The following is a 17,312-nucleotide window of genomic DNA, read 5'->3' on the forward strand; positions in this document are numbered from 1 at the left end:
TAAATTGTGTTTTGCTTAGCATTGTGTAGTTTGACCAATCGCATCCCATTTGGAACATGCACTTCACATCTACCTTTAAAATAATAAAAAGTTAGGGTCTAGGCCACCTTCTTAAAATATTTCGAGGTGCTCTGATCTGGTCCATAACAATAGTTATCAATGGCCAATATTTAATTAGTATTATCTCAGTGGCAGCACTCATGCCTTGAACTTAGAAGATCGCCTGACAGTAGAAATTGAATGTAGTTGTGGCTGTTTTATCCCACCAGATGACGATTGTTTGTCCCAGTCTGTTCTCTATCTACTCCTCCATTCCAGGACAGGCTATACTTCATTCCAGCCCCTTAAGCTCATTCCTTAGCCTAGCGTACATTGCAGTTCCAAGGTGGTGCCATTTTCTTTGATAAGCTGTTAAACTGAGACGCCATCAGCCTTTTCAAGTTGTTGGTATTTGAGGACGAGTAGGACAGTTCTCTCAGTCACCTAGCAACCATTTAATCCATGACCAACTTCATTTCAAACCAAGCATTCTGATCAGTTAACTCCTCATTGTTTATTAGCCTCTTTAGCCCACAGTAACTGCACTTCAAAAATACTTCAATGACTGACAAGTGCTTTGGGTTATCCTCAAAATGTGACAAGCCCTCTAAAATAAGCAAATTCCTGCTCATTTCATTCAATTTTACTGAATACTACATGATTACGAAGTTGAATTACAGATGTCACCCCTGTGTGTCAAGGTGATTTGCTGGAGAAAAATGTGCATCACAACAAATAAGAATTTTATTTTCTCCCTTTAAACAGATTACCTAGCCCATGTATTATAAAGTTGAATTTACCTACTTGTATTCCATGATGCATCTTTGTGTCTGCATATCAATTTCCCAGTAAATGATTCTAGCCAGGTAGTTTTGCATTATTTGCATTAGTACGCCTGTTCATCTCCACAAAGTTAAAAATTACACAACACCAGGTTATAGTCCAACAGATTCATTTGGAAGTACTAGCTTTCGGAGCACTGCTCCTTCATCAGGCAGTTGTGGAGTATAAGATCATAAAGCACAGAATTTATAGCAAACGTTCACAGTGTGATGTAACAAATTATAAATTGAAGAAGACCTGGATTGTTTGTTACATCTCTCATCTTTTAGAATGGGCATGTTGATTTCAGTTCATTCGTATGTAAATCCCAGAACATTTTTTTAAAAAGTTACATTCTCAAGTTATGAACTTTATGAATAGGTACCATGTCGGCCCAGATAATGTATTGAAGATGTGAAGTGTTAGGCTGTCTGTGCCCCAATGGTCAGACTGATTCTAATCTAAAAAAGGAATTTACGGAATCTCACATGGATTCATGCAGTTTTTGAGCAAAATAAAATGTAATTCTGCAAGTACAAATTCACCCCACAAAACTTACGTGTCTACATGTGTTTTGTGTGGGGGAGTATATGAGTGTCTGTAAGAGAGTGTATATATGTGTGTGTGTGTGTGTTGCAGTGTGGAGTCACATGAGTACCTGTCACGTACATAGTGGGAGGTGTCCCCACGTGTAACGATGGTATTCATGTCGATACTCTGACACATCTTGAAGCATTTACTATGACAGTGTTGTACGATGTTGTCCTGAAAGCCAGGCAGTTTGCTGCGAACAATGATCTGTTTGAGATTTGGTGGTTGTTTAAAGACGAGAAGTGGAGGTGAAGACGAGATGCTCAATCTTCTTGATAATGTGTTGCAGACTGGAAAGAATATGGCGTAAATATTTGGCTTCTGGAAATTACTGGAGATAAGACTTTTGATTAAAATAAATATAAGCCATAACTATTAATTTAACCTGGGGCAGTGTTTTGTAGAGGAATAAGATAGTGTTATTTTCTGAGCCTGTAGACTGTGAAGGAGCAAAAATGGCCTTAGCAGTGATATGTACTTCTTGTCAGATGTGGGAGTTTAAAGAGAGTTTAAGGGTTACTGCGGATTACATCTGTCATAAATGCTGTTGGAAGCGAATCTTATCAGATCAAATGGATCGGTTAGAGAGACAGTTAGAAGCAATGAGGAATTTGCAACAGCAACAGTATGTGATGGATGGCAGTTATAGGAAGGGGGAAAAGTCTCAGATACAGTCATATAGATGGGTTAACTCCAGGAAGGGTAAGAGAAGTAGGCACCTCGGGCAGGAGTCTTTTGTAGATATGCCCATTTCAAAAAGGTATGCTTTGGAAAATGTAGGGGTGATGGATTCTCAGGGGAACATAGCAAGAACAGCCAAGTTTCTGGTATTGAGACTGGCTCTAATGCAACAAGGGGTACGTTGGGTTCCAAGAGATCAACTGTGTTAGGGGATTCTCTGTCCAAGGCACAGATAGATGTTTCTGTGGCCAGCAGAGAAAACGCAGAATGGTGTGTTGTTTCCCTGGTGCCAGGATCAAGGATGTCTCAGAGAAGGTGCAGAATATTCTCACAGGGGAGAGGGGCCAGCAGCAGGTCATTGTCCACATTGGAACCAACAACATTGGAAGGGAAAAGGTTGATATTCTGAAGGGAGATGACAGAGAGTTAGGCAGAAATTTAAAAAGGAGGTCCTCAAGGGTAGTAATATCTGGATTACTCCCAGTGCTACGAGCTAGTGAGGGCAGGAATAGGAGGATAGAGCAGATGAATGCATGGTTAAGGAGCTGGTGTATGAGAGAAGGATTCATATTATTGGATCATTGGAATCTCTTTTGGGGGAGAAGTGACCTATACAAGAAGGACAGATTGCACCTGAATTGGAAGGGGACTAATATACTGGCAGGGAGATTTGCTAGAACTGCTCAGGAGGATTTAAACTAGTAAGGTGGGGTCGGGGTCGGGGTCGGGGTCGGGGGTGGGACCCAGGGAGATAGTGAGGAAAGAGATCAATCTGAGACTGGGACAGTTGAGAACAGAAGTGAGTCAAACAGTCAGGGCAGGCAGGGACAAGGTAGGACTAATAAATTAAACTGCATTTATTTCAATGCAAGGGGCCTAACAGGGAAGGCAGATGAACTCAGGGCATGGTTAGGGACATGGGACTGGGATATCATAGCAATTACAGAAACATGGCTCAGGGATGGGCAGGACTGGCAGCTTAATGTTCCAGGATACAAATGCTACAGGAAGGATAGAAAGGGAGGCAAGAGAGGAGGGGGAATGGCATTTTTGATAAGGGATAGCATTACAGCTGTGCTGAGGGAGGATATTCCCGGAAATACATCCAATTATTTGGGTGGAACTGAGAAATAAAAAAGGGTTGATCACCTTATTGGGATTGTATTCTAGATCCCCCAATAGTCAGAGGGAAATTGAGAAACAAACTTGTAAGGAGCTCTCCGCTATCTGTAAGAATAATAGGGTAGTTATGGTAGGAGATTTTAACTTTGCAAACATAGACTGGGACTGCCATTTGTGAAGAGTTTAGACGGAGAGGAATTTGTTAAGTGTGTACAAGACAATTTTCTGATTCAGTATGTGGGTGTACCTACTAGAGAAGGTGCAAAACGTGACCTACTCTTGGGAAATCAGGCAGGGCATGTGACTGAGGTGTCAGTGGGGGAGCACTTTGGGGCCAGCGACCATAATTCTATTCGTTTTAAAATAGTGCTGAAAAAGGATAGACCAGATCTAAAAGTTTAAGTTCTAAATTAGAGAAAGGCCAATTTTGACGGTATTAGGCAAAAGCTTTCGCAGGTAAAGGGACGGTTGGAAAATGGGAAGCCTTCAGAAATGAGATAACGAGAATCCAGAGAAAGTATGTTCCTATCAGGGTGAAAGGGAAGGCTGGTAGGTATCGGGAATGCTGGATGACTAAAGAAATTGAAGGTTTGGTTAAGAAAAACAAGGAAGCATATGTCAGGTATAGACAGGATAGATCGAGTGAATCATTAGAAGAATATAAAGGAAGTAGGAGTATACTTAAGAGGGAAATCAGGAGTGCAAAAAGGGGACATGAGATAGCTTTGGCAAATAGAATTAAGGAGAATCCAAAGGGTTTTTACAAATACATTAAGGACAAAAGAGTAACTAGGGAGAGAATAGGGCCCCTCAAAGATCAGCAAGGCGGCCTTTGTGTGGAGCCGCAGAAAATAGGGGAGATACTAAATGAGTATTTTGCATCAGTATTTACTGTGGAAAAGGACATGGAAGATATAGACTGTAGAGAAATAGATGGTAACGTCTTGCAAAATGTCCAGATTACAGAGGAGGGAGTGCTGGATGTCTTGAAATGGGTAAAGGTGGATAAATCCCCAGGACCTCAGGTGTACCCAAGGACTCTGTGGGAAACTAGGGAAGTGATTGCTGGGCCTCTTGCTGAGATATTTGTATCATCAATAGTCACAGGCGAGGTACCGGAAGACTGGAGGTTGGTAAATGTGGTGCCACTCTTTAAGAAGGGTGGTAAAGACAAGCCAGGGAACTATAGACCGGTAAACCTGACCTCAGTGGGGGGTAAGTTGTTGGAGGGAATCCTGAGGGACAGGATGTACGTGTATTTGGAAAGGCAAGGACTGATTAGGGATTGTCAACATGGCTTTGTGCATGGGAAATCATGTCTCACAAACTTGATTGAGTTTTCTGAAGAGGTAACAAAGAGGATTGATGGGGGCAGAGGAGTAGATGTGATCTATATGGACTTCAGTAAGGCGTTCGACAAGGTTCCGCATGGGAGACTGATTAGCAAAGTTAGATCTTATGGAATACAGGAGGAAGTAGCCATTTGGGTACAGAACTGGCTCAAAGGTAGAAGACAGAGGGTGATGGTGGAGGGTTGTTTTTCAGACTAGAAGCCTGTGACCAGTGGAGTGCCACAAGGACCTGTGCTGGTTCCTCTACTTTTTGTCATTTACCTAAATGATTTGGATGTGAGCATAAGAGGTACAGTTAGTAAGTTTGCAGATGACACCAAAACTGGAGGTGTAGAGGACAGTGAAGAAGGTTACCTCAGATTACAACAGGATCTGGACCAGATGGGCCAATGGGCTGAGAAGTGGCAGATGGAGTTTAATTCAGATAAATGCAAGGTGCTGCATATTGGGAAAGCAAATCTTAGCAGGACTTATACACTTAATGGAAAGGTCCTGGGGAGTGTTGCTGAACAAAGAGACCTTGGAGTGCAAGTTCATAGCTCCTTGAAAGTGGAGTTGCAGGTAGATAGGATAGTGAAGAAGGCGTTTTGTATGCTTTCCTTTATTGGTCAGAGTATTGAGTACAGGAGTTGGGAGGTCATGTTGCGGCTGTACAGAACATTGGTTTGGCCACTGTTGGAATATTGCATGCAATTCTGGTCTCCTTCCTATTGGAAAGATGTTGTGAAACTTGAAAAGATTCAGAAAAGATTTACAAGGCTGTTGCCAGGGTTGGAGGATTTGAGCTACAGGGAGAGGCTGAACAGGCTGCGGCTGTTTTCCCTGGAGCGTTGGAGGCTGAGGGGTGAGCTTCTAGAGGTTTACAAAATTATGAGGGGCATGGATAGGATAAATAGACAAAGTATTTTCCCTGGGGTCAGGGAATCCAGAACTAGAGGGCATAGGTTTGGGGTGAGAGGGGAAAGATATTAAAGAGACCTAAGGGGCAACTTTTTCACGCAGAGGGTGTTTCGTGTATGGAATGAGCTGCCAGAGGAAGTGGTGGAGGCTAGAATGATTGCAACATTTAAGAGGCATTTGGATGGGTATATGCATAGGAAGGGTGTGGAGGGATATGGGCCAGGTGCTGGCAGGTGGGACTAGATTGGGTTGGGAGATCTGGTCGGCATGGATGGGTTGGACCGAAGGGTCTGTTTCCATGCTGTACATCTCTATCACTCTATGACATACTTGAGAATGTAACTTTAAAAAAAAATGTTTATTTATGAAAGAACTGAAACCAACATGCCCATTCTAAAAGATGAGAGACTTTACAGACAATCCAGGTCTTTTCCAAATGTAATTTCAGTTGCATCACACTGTAAACTTATGCTATTAATTCTGTGCCCTACGATCTTATACTCCACAAACACCTGGTGAAGGAGCAGTGCTCCGAAAGCTGGTGCTTCCAAATAAACCTGTTGGACTATGAACTGGTGTTGTGTGACTTTTAACTTTGAACACCCAGTCCAACACCAGCATCTCCAAATCACCTCCCCATAATTCTGCAAACCAATTCCTTTAAAATGACGAAGCTCATTAGCACTGTATGAAGCTCACTAAAACTCAGCGATGCCGTGACATTCACTTGGGGATCCATGGTTCATGATAGTGTGCAATATTGCTTTCTGGACTTAGGCAGAGGTTTGCACCCCAAATCAAGCAAAAGAATTCCTGACTTTAGACTTTTTAAAGTACAGTGATACATTTGGATATCAAACATAAAAAAAATTCTTTGTAGGACACAATTGAGCATCGGGCAAAATACTTCAGTTAGAACGATGTGAAACATTGACCACAGTGGATACCCCTATAACATTCTCTTTGCAATGAATGTGATCCTGGAAAGTCTTGGCTCTGACATTTAAGACCTGCAACTGAAAAGAAATCTCACTGTAAGCAAGCAGTCTGTCTGCTAAAGAGCTGTGCTACTTGACCTTGTTACCTTCTGCTCTGATACTAAAGTAGCTTAGCTGCCAATCTTCTATTTTAGCTGCTCTTTGAGGGAAAATCTTCTGACAATTCTACTCTGACATTTCCTGCATTACGATAACAATTACAGTTTTAAAAAGTGCTTTGTGGATTATGAAATGCTTTGGCCAGTTTGTGTTTGGCTGTGTAAGATGTTTCATAAATGCAAGATATTTCTTAATCTGAGCAATCTCAGATAAATCTCTTATGATCTTCAGTCCTCTAATTTCACTGCAAGGCGAATCATGGAGAGTGTGCTTACAGTTTCTTGATATGTGCTTGTGCTAATTGAGTTTTTACTCAATCATAAAACCAACTCTCTGGAGTCCGAAATGAGGAATACATTTTCAAACACTTGGATTAGGTATCAGCTAATCAGGAATAATCAGTTTTTTTTTGGAAAAGGAAGGTCATGCTTTACTGAATTGATTTCTGTATCAGTGGTTATGTTAACAAAAAGTCATATTATGTACATGAATTTTCAGTAACATTTAATAACGTGCCATAAAAGATTTATTTTAAAAAGAAAGGCAGGCTGTATTACAGGGATGGATAGAACATAGTCATTTGGTAAAAAGAGAAGGGGTTGACAAGGTATACTCCAAGAATTTCTGATGGGAATTCATTCATTTTCTATTTTTAGAAATAGCAGTCTACTGCCAAGATTTTAAGCTCTGAAATATGAACCCACCACCTCTTCTGCACTTCCACCTATCTTTCTCTCCTCCTTTAAGACACTCTTTAAAACCTACCTCCTTGGACAAGCTTTTGCTCATTTCACCCAATATTTCCTTCTGTAGCTTGTCAATGTCAAATAATATCTGATAAATCACCTGAGAAACACCTTGAGGTATTTGCTAAATTATAGACACTGTGTAAATATATGCTAATGTTATTGTAATGGTTCCAATAAGGACATGAGAAGACATGCATTTACTCAGAAATGAATTAGAATGTGGAAGCTGAATATCATCTAATTTAGGTTTTCATGTGGAAATCAGAAAAGCACTTGAGAGAAAAGAAAATATAAAGATATGTGGAATGGTTGATATGAGGTGGATAGAATGGAACTGGATGACTTGGATGATGAATAAACACAAATAGCCTGTTACTGTGCTATTGTATATTCAATGTAATGATTTGTAACTGTATAATGCTATGCATATTGTTTTCATACATTTTATTTTGAACATACATCCATCTATCTATTGTTTCTTAAAATACATGCCAAAGCCTCCACAAAGCATTGATGCTACAGAATTTGTACAAAGTCAGTTGCGAAACTATGGTTCAATGTTGCAGATATCATACAAATGTGAGCAAGAAGATAACATGCCCAAGAACTGAATTCCTTTTTTTGTATTTCCATAACTAAATTAATCAGCCACGTCTGGATTATCAGTTAGCTCCATGTGGTTCATATAATGAATAACACGAGGTGACAACATGACTGGAGTGCAAGTACCTGAAAATGAAGAATGTGAAAAGAGGTCATGCAAAAAGAGGAGATCGGTGTTATTAGCACTATTTGAACAGGTAAAAGTGCTAAGTGTTGTGAATATGTAATTTACTACATTGCATGTAGTTTCAGCTTAACCATAGAAAATGAGACGGATGCAATTAAAGCACATGTAAGTCTAATACACTTTAAGATATTAACAGATTAAGAGGAAAGTCCAGAAGCAATAGATTTGCTGTGTTGGAAATATGGTGTCGACACTTCCTGTGATAATGCCAGTCTGGAGAGAGTTTGGTTTTTGAGTTAAAGCTTTGATAAAAGCATTCAGTGAACTCTGAAAATCTGTAAAAAATCCATTTACTTAACCAGCTCAAAGAAGACATCATTGATCAGGACTATTTAACCTAAAAGTCAGCTTAAGCATACCTCCGAGCAGGCTATGTCATTATGGAGATGGTTGGCACTCAAGAAGATTTCCTGGTTTCATTTCATCAACATTTGCATAAGAAGTCAGAGCAGGACTGGGAGAAGAGTCCCTCAAACCTGCCTCACCATCCAACACAATCAAAGCCTCATCTACTCCAGGCTTTAATTCTTTATTCATACCTGCTCAACATAGTTGTCAATTCTTTGATATTTCAAAAATCTATCAACCTTCAGTTTAAATATTTTCAGTGATTTAGCCAAGACAACTCTGTGGGTTAGGGGTAATTTATTAGCTTGGATAAAGAATTGACTAACCAGCAGAAAGCAGAGAATTAGGATAAATGGGCCTTTTTCTGGATGGTATGATGTAAGTATTGAGGTGCCGCAGAGTTCAGTCCTTGAGCCCCAACTATCCAGCACGGTGGCTCAGTGGTTAGCACTGCTGTCTCAGAGTGTCAGGGACCCGAGCTCGATTCCAGCCTATGGTAACTGTCTGCGTTGAGTTTGCACATTCTCCCCATGCCGGCATGGATTTCCTTGGGGTGCTCTGATTTCCTCCGATAGTCCAAAGATGTGGAGATTAGATGGATTGTCCATGCTAAATTGCCCATAGTGTCCAGGGATGTACAGGTGAGTTAGCCATGGGAAACACAGGGTTACAAGGATGGGGTGGATCTGGGTGAGAGGCCCTATAGAGAGTTGATGTGGACTCAATAGGTTGAATGGCCTGCTTCCACAATGTAGGGATTCTATGATCCTCTTATATGTAATCTTTATTTATGACTTGGATGTGGGGATAGAAAGTACCATAGCTAAACTTGCAAATCCCCTTAAAATAAATGAAAAAGTAAGTTTTAAGAAATTTACAAATGGATATGGTTGGGTGAGGTGAATTACCAAAATTTGGCAGATGAAGTTTATAAATGTGGTTATCCATTTTGGTCAGAGGATTAGAAAGGTAACTTATGATCTACATGGAGAGAAACTACAGAATGCTTCAGTGCAGAATGATCTGGGTATCTTTGTACATGAGTTGTGAAAAACTAGCATGCAGGTACAGCAGGTAATAAAGAAGGCTAATGGAATTTTGACATTTATTGCTTCAAGGATTGGAATATAAAAGTAGCGAAGTGTTGCTCCAACTGTATAAAGCATTAGTGAGACTACATCTGGAATACTGCGTGTAAGTTTGGTCTGCTGATTTGAGGAGGGATGTATTTTTATTGAACAGTGCAAAGGAGTTACACTAGATTTATTTCTGAATGGAAGGCTTTGTCTTATGAAGTAAGATCGAGCAATTCAGGTCGATACTTGCTAGAGTTTAAAAGAATGAGACGTAGAAAGTAAACATTGAAAGGTGGTTCCTTGTGGGGAAATCTAGAATGAGAGAGGTCATAGTTTTAGGATAAGAGGTAGCAGATTTTAAAACAGATGAAGAAAAATTACTTCTGTCAAAGGGTCATGACTTTGTGGAATTGACTGCCCCAGAATGCAGTGGATGCTGGGCCATTGTGTAAATTTAAGGAGCAGTTAATAATTAAAAAATCTGTTAAATGGTTCAAAGAGTTATTGGAGAGCAGGCAAGAAAGTGAGTTGAGGCTGAGATGACATGAGCCATAATTGTATTGAATAACAGAGTAGGCTCAAGGGGCTGAATGGCCTCCTCCTGCACCTAGTACTTATGTTGCAGACTTTCAGTATACACTGGGAAAAGACCTTCCTTCACATCTTCAGTTTAAACGAATGATTCTCTCTTCTGTAACTATATTGCCGAATTTGAGATTTCCCTATTAGTGGAAATGTTTTCAACATTTACCCTGTCAAACCCTCTCAGAATCTTACATGTTTCAATAAGGTCACCTTTCATTTTCTGAAACTCTATTGAATAAAGGCCTAACCTGTCCAGCTTTAATTAGACTAGAAGAATCAGGCTAATTAGTGAGTGAATCTTCTTTTGAACAGTGGCGAATGCCAAGATAGTCAATGTTAAATATGGGATTGTAACTGTGCACAGTACTCCAGGAACAGCCTCATCAACATCCTATACAGTTATAATAAGACTTTCTTGTTTTTAAACTCCACCTGACCGAGAAATAAAGGCCAAAATTCCAAATGCTGGTGAAATTTTGTTGCAGTTTGGAGTGAAAAAGCAGAAGGAGAGGTAATGCAGCTTTAAGTCCTGCTTTCAGTAAACCTCAGGCAGTGAGGGCTCAAAAGTCCTAGGAAGAGGTGGTTCAGTTACACTGAAGGAATGGTGATCTAATTCCAAGTCAGGCTACTGGGGAGATAGCAGGTGTTGTTTTCCCAAGGATCTGCTGCCCTTGTCCTTTGAGACGGGAATGGTTGTGGGTTTGGAAGGTGCTGTGTGAAGAACTATGGTAAATTTCTGCAGTGCATCTTGTAGATAGCACGCACTGCTGCCTCTGAACCTCAGTGGTGGTGGGAGTGCATGCTTGTGGATGTAGTGCCAATCAAGCCGGCTGCTTTATCCTAGATGGTGTCAAGTTTCTTGAGTGTTGTTGGAGCTGCACCCATCCAGGCCAGCGGGGACTATTCTATCAGACCCCTCAACTTGTGCCCTGTAACTAATGGAGAGGCTTTGTAGGGGTGGGCGGGGGTATTTAGGAGATGATTCATTCACTGCAGGATTCCTAGCCTCTGATCTTTTCCAGCTGCACTATTTAAATGGAGAAAGTGAGGACTGCTGGTCCAGGAGATCAGAGTCGAGAATGGGGTGCTGGAAAAGCACAGCAGGTCAAGCAGCATCCAAGGAGCAGGAGAATCGACGTTCCAGGCATAAGTCCTTCATCAGGAAAAGACTCTTGATGAAGGACCCCATTCCTGTTGAAGGGCTCTCGCCCAAAACATCAATTCTCTTGCTCCTTAGTTGCTGCCTGACCTGCTGTGCTATTTATATGGCTACTCCAGTTCAGATTCTGATGGATGGTACCCCTCAGGATATTGATAGTGGTGGGTACCACCAGCGAACATCAAGAGGTGACGGTTTCTTTCTCTCTTGTTAGAGGTTGGCACTGAGTATGCAATTGTTACTTGTCAATTATCAGCCCATAACTGGATATTGTCCAGGTCTTTCTGCATTTAGACATGAACTGCTTCAGTATTTGTACTTGATAGCATTGTTGATGACACCTACCATTACTTTACTGATGTTTGCGAGTAGACTGATGGGGCGATAATTGGCTAAACTTGTTCCTCAACTGCCTTCAAATTGATACAAAATGAGCATTCTCCCAAAAAGATAAGCTATGTGTGTGAGAGACTTTGTTATTACAAGAAAATAGTTACAGCAGCCTCTGAGTAGAACTTGTCACAATGATCTACTTCTTCGGCTATGAAAGGGACATATATCAGGTATTCATGACATGCTGCTTGTGGTGGGAGATGGGTCATATGTTTCTGATTATTGCTGATACAGTAACATTGTGTTAATGTAAATATAAGGTCACAGATAGCTGGCATTGAGTTACAAAGGGACTAATTCAATCGAGAGGTTCATATAAGCCATAAAGCATGAGAGCAGCTTGTGAGCCTCAGCAGAATTCAACATTAAATTTATTACTTCAAATTCGCTGCCAGAAAGTCATTAACCTTTTTAAAAATAAATTACATTTGTATTTCAATAAAATAGCAGCCGTCATTTCTGAATTTATTTTGTCTCCATAGGTCAAACCTACTGTCTGACATGGGTAAAAGGTTAATACAGCTGACAGTGACTTAACCCCTTGAGGTATTGTGCAGGAGCTTTTTTCTTTTAATTCAAGTTCAAAATGTAAGAAAGAAGACAAATTAAATGAAGAAATCATCTTCTTCTTGGTGGTCCCTTGGTATAAGAAGAACATGCAGAGTAAGGAGAGCAGAAGAGAGAGAGATGGTTAGAAAGTGAAGAGAGCCTGTCTGAGGTCAGACTGAGGTCATTGAAAGGTAAAGCTGGTGAGGAGGAAAAAGTAAATGGCTAATGGCAGTAAGAGCAATAGAAATAAAATGAAGGATTAGTAGCTAGCTAGTGTGTCTGTTGAAATGTGTAATTCTAAGAAGGGAAACCAGAATGGAATGATTTTGAAGTATTCAAATTCACCTTCAGTGATGTTCAAGTGCATGCAATAAAGCATCAAGAAATTTACAAATTCTTTGACAATTTTGCTGACAATTTTATATTAGCAATCTCAAAAATCTGTCACAGTATACTTGAATACTGATAACACGACTAAACTACGATCTCTTCTTTCCAACTGAATCACTTTGACTTTAATAGTTAGTGATGCCATCGCTTTACCAACGTCTGAAACTGGAATAGCTAATTATGAGCAAATCTAAACACCCATATTAGTCTATCTTTTAACATTTCTTTCTGTTTATGGTTAACTTCATGACTTTAGGTTAATGTTCTTGCATTTCACCAGGAATCCATCATTCTTGCCATCTTTTAATTTTATAGGGCATTGCCGAGCAGGGTGTTACCACAAAAGAGACTGATTATGAGTCATAACATCAGTTTAAGAAATTGCCATTGTTTCTGAATGCCAAATGTAACCATGTTTTCTGGTTCCGCCCCTATGACAGTATTAGTTATGAATAGTTCTTGTTGAGACATTAGATTTGGATGGCATTTTTAAAAAATGGGCGAATGAACAACTCCCCATTCCTAATTAAATTAAACTGCACAGCAAGCTGCTAAAAGACCTTCCATTTGCAGTAACACTGCTCACTGTGGAACATATAGCACCTCCCTCCCCAGGCCCTCCCCCACGAAGGAATGATTCAAGTCAATTGAAGGGAACATTTTCATTATCTGCTTGAGGGTGTGGAGACAAATGGAATGACATCTACCTAACATTTTGGGGTTGAAGCTCATTGGGGGTTGCATTAAGTCTTGGTTGTTGTGAGAGCATCCAGTTTGCCTTAAAGGCAAATTATTTCAAGGGAGTCGATTTGGATGGAGAGACTCCCACTCACTTGGCTCAGGCAGAACCAGGGAAGCCCTGGCTAAGTCTCTCACAGTGGATAACTAGATGCGAGTTGTACTAGACCCACTAACCATTGGAGGGACGGAGGGAGGAGTGTGTGCTTGCATGCGCGTGTGTGTGCGCCTGCCCACATCTTCACCCTGACCCATATGTCCACCCTTGACCCTGGACAAAGGGCAGACCTGGACAATGGGACAGACACCTGAGGGCTCTGTGGTGGTTCAAGCTGCTTCTTTGTCCTTGGCCTTACTGGTTGGACCCCCAACCACCCAAGTAAATGCCTCATCTCAGAGTATTCTGGCCTCCTATATGTAAAACTTTGTTCTAACTGATACAGGAATTGGACCTTCACCTTAAAGAGTCACTGTCCTGGCTCTGCCACCTTTACAACATAGCTTTCTAAAGGGGGGAATAGAGGGCTCTCTCCCCTAATTAGGTGTATCAGATGCAATGGGAAATGGAGGGTATGAAACACAGCATGGATTCTGATGTTTGAAGGATCAAGAGTTCCAGTGCTTTCTCACTGGATTTAAAGCCAGTGACTGGTAGAATTGCTCAGGAAGTCCAGCAGATGAAAGGAATCTGTGTTCTGTTTATTGATTGCTGCAATGCCTCTGAGAGGATTCTGAATGTCTCACTGGTATATGGTCAATGACAATTTGTGAAGTAGCTAAGCATAAGTTTGAGGTTGGCAAAACCTAAGAACTTCGAGCAGGAGTAGGCTATTCAGGTCTTTGAGGAGAAAGTGAGGATTGCAGATGCTGGAGATCAGAGCTGAAAATGTGTTGGTGGAAAAGTGCGGCAGGTCAGGCAGCATCCAAGGAGCAGGAGAATCGACGTTTCGGGCATGAGCCCTTCTTCAGGAAGGGGCAATGCCCGAAATGTCGATTCTCCTGTTCCTTGGATGCTGCCTGACCTACTGCGCTTTTCCAGCAACACATTTTCAGTGCTATTCAGCTTGCTTTGCCATTCGATATGATCAGCTGCTCTCATTGTGGCCCTCAGTTCCACTTTCCTGCCCACTTTGCATACGCCAACCCATTACTAATTAACAATTTGTCTATTGCCTCCTTAAATTTACACAATGTTCCACCATCCAATGCACTTTGGGGTAGTGAATTCCACAGATTCACGGCTCTTTGACAGAAATAATTTCCCCTTATCTCTGTTTTAAATCTGCTACCTTTATCCTAAAGAGAAAGTGAGGACTGCAGATGCTGGAGATCAGAGCTGAAAAATGTGTTGTTGGAAAAGCGCAGCAGGTCAGGCAGCATCAAAGGAGCAGGAGAATCGACGTTTCGGGCATAAGGCCTTCTTTCCTGAAGAAAGGCTTATGCCCAAAATGTCGATTCTCCTGCTCCTTGGATGCTGCCTGACCTGCTGCGCTTTTCCAGCAACACATTTTTCAGCTACTTTTATCCTAAAACTATGACTTTTCATTCTAGAACACCCCACAAAAAGCAACATCCTACCTATGTCTAGGCCAAGAGCACATAGTTCTTTATAGTTAACTGGTCAGCTGTGATTGAAACTTTGTCATAAATATCCCAATCTTGCTTCGTTACGTTTGACACTAAACTCTGCCTGCTTCATTCAGATTTATTTCTTAAGATGGGAATACAACTTGAGAAGGATCAGAACTAATAAAGTGCCTATGTTCATTGTTCTTGTAGATACGCTGTACCTTTAGCTTATATTTATGACCAACTGAAGTGCTGTCGTTGAGAAGTCTATCAATGTCATTGGCACTTTAGCTTTATTTGTGGGTGAAACCATTTGCAGAAGGCAATTGGTTCCTTTCCCAAAACCCTACAGGATGGTCTTTAGGTTTGGTGAACCTCAACTGCCCTGTGACTACCCCTGCCTCTCACCTCCCATCTCTCGAAAAGTACCAATCTCAGGATGAATGCTCCTTTCAAATTAACCCATTTCCTGCTCCACCCTAGCATACTAACATGTCTAAGGATTAATCAGGTGAAGGGTAAAAGGAGAGGGCTTGTAGGATAGGTCTTAGCCAGTCTTTTAAAACAATGACTGTTCTATTTTAGCCGATTGCCATGCAGAATATTATCCAGTAAATCTTTTCATTTCGGAATGAAAGCTGCATTTTCAACTGAATAAAGGTTTTAGAGAAAGATGTACCTTGTTGCTATGGTAATTTTTATTATCCTTGTAGCTTTGTAAAATAAGATTAAACAAAGTCAAGGTGTGGTTTTAAATCTTTCCAGCTGTCTCTCATGTGGTTTAAAGTGGCAACTTTTTTCTTTTCTTAACTTTCCAGAAAGGACAATTACAGCATTATGTTCTGTTTTTACAAAAGTTGGTTGTAATGAGACTGAGTTCTATTTCTTGCTGCTTGTCTGGAATTCTTCTGGCATAATTTATTGAATTTCATCGTAAAGATTCATTAAAGGTTGGCTAATGCTTCCATGCTAATTATACCTGTTGTTATAGTTGGATTCCAGTAAGACAATTTTCATTGAACACCACCTTACATTCTGCAAATCTTCCTTCTTATAGTGTAGCCATCTCATTCAAATCTACAGAGGAATTCAAAGGCATACTAATTAATTAAGGCTATGCAAAAACTAAAGACCATTTTCTTGAAATATCAATAGAAAACTGAAAAGCGAGAATTATAAAACATTACAAACCATTTATCTTTCTAATGTTTAATGATTGGGAACACTAAATTATCATTTCTCCTATTCCTACTGTAGTACCTTTTCCACCAAACAACTCACCCTGTGCCAACCCTTAAAGTACTTTAGTCTACTCCCGAGCTCACCCCAAATTTCTTTCTGATATATTTTCTCTCCTTTGCTTCCATTTCCCTGGGCAACTCTTCACCCTTAGAGATTTTCATTGGAGCTCTGCGAGGTCCTCACTTCTCACAATTCACTTTTCTCTTTGCCTCCCTAAACAGTCATGTAAATTTTCTTATCTTACTCTTGCAATCACCTGTAACACCTCACACTGGCTTTTCTCCTTTGACCTCTCCTCTTCTGGTCTTGATACAGTACTGACAGTACCATTTCTGATGTTTTCCTTGCCTCTCTAACCACCCATTATCTTAAGTCCTTTCCCAGCTCTCTTTCCTTCCAAAACCATCACTGGAGAAAATCCTTCCCTGACAGGCAGTTGCACTTTCAAACCTATCCTATGCAACCAACAATTTACTCAACCATTTTCTCAGCTCTACCTTTGATATTCTTCTTTGTACGCCAAAATGAATTCTCCCACCTCAGTTGTTTCCTGCAATATGCCTACTCTTTTCTCCCTCAAGGCCAGCAGAAATCCTCTTGAGTATAACATGCAACTGACATTAGTTAGCCAACACCAAAGGTGAGCCAACCCCTCATTCATCAGTGATAGCCAATCACTATTCTGAAGCATCCTGGAAAGCAAAAATAATTCTCAACTACTAATCATCTCCTCAAAGCTCTTTCGCATACATCCTTATTTGCAACAATAGGTTGAGTTGGTGTCAGGCATGATACTTGCCTATTGTTAACTGATCACTAGATCATTTTTTCATGAATTCTCCAATTAGTGTAGGAATTGGTCTGGGTGTCTATATGTTTCAGTTCTGGGACAGTTTCTGTTCCCTGTGTACAGCAGTTGTTTGGATATTGATCCAGAGTGAGTGGTATTCACATTTGTACCCACAAAGGAGGCATTGGTATTTCTTCAGAAGACCAATAAGGTATTGACAAAATAAATATAAATGACCTGAGCAACTCAAGGCACTACCTTAAATATCTTTGCTACCTTGACCCAAAATTGTCAATACCTAATTGGTATTCTAAGGCAATGACCACTGCA

The 17,312-nt window shown here is 40.7% G+C and overlaps 1 protein-coding gene across 4 annotated transcripts in view; it reads left to right on the forward strand.

The window, feature by feature from the left end:
- The window catches only part of arhgap24 (Rho GTPase activating protein 24), a 466,730-nt gene that overhangs the window by 167,567 nt on the left and 281,851 nt on the right, over positions 1 to 17,312 (forward strand). The window lies entirely within an intron of this gene.

This window comes from Chiloscyllium punctatum, chromosome 1 (assembly GCF_047496795.1).
Source record: "Chiloscyllium punctatum isolate Juve2018m chromosome 1, sChiPun1.3, whole genome shotgun sequence".
Lineage (NCBI taxonomy): Eukaryota > Metazoa > Chordata > Chondrichthyes > Orectolobiformes > Hemiscylliidae > Chiloscyllium > Chiloscyllium punctatum.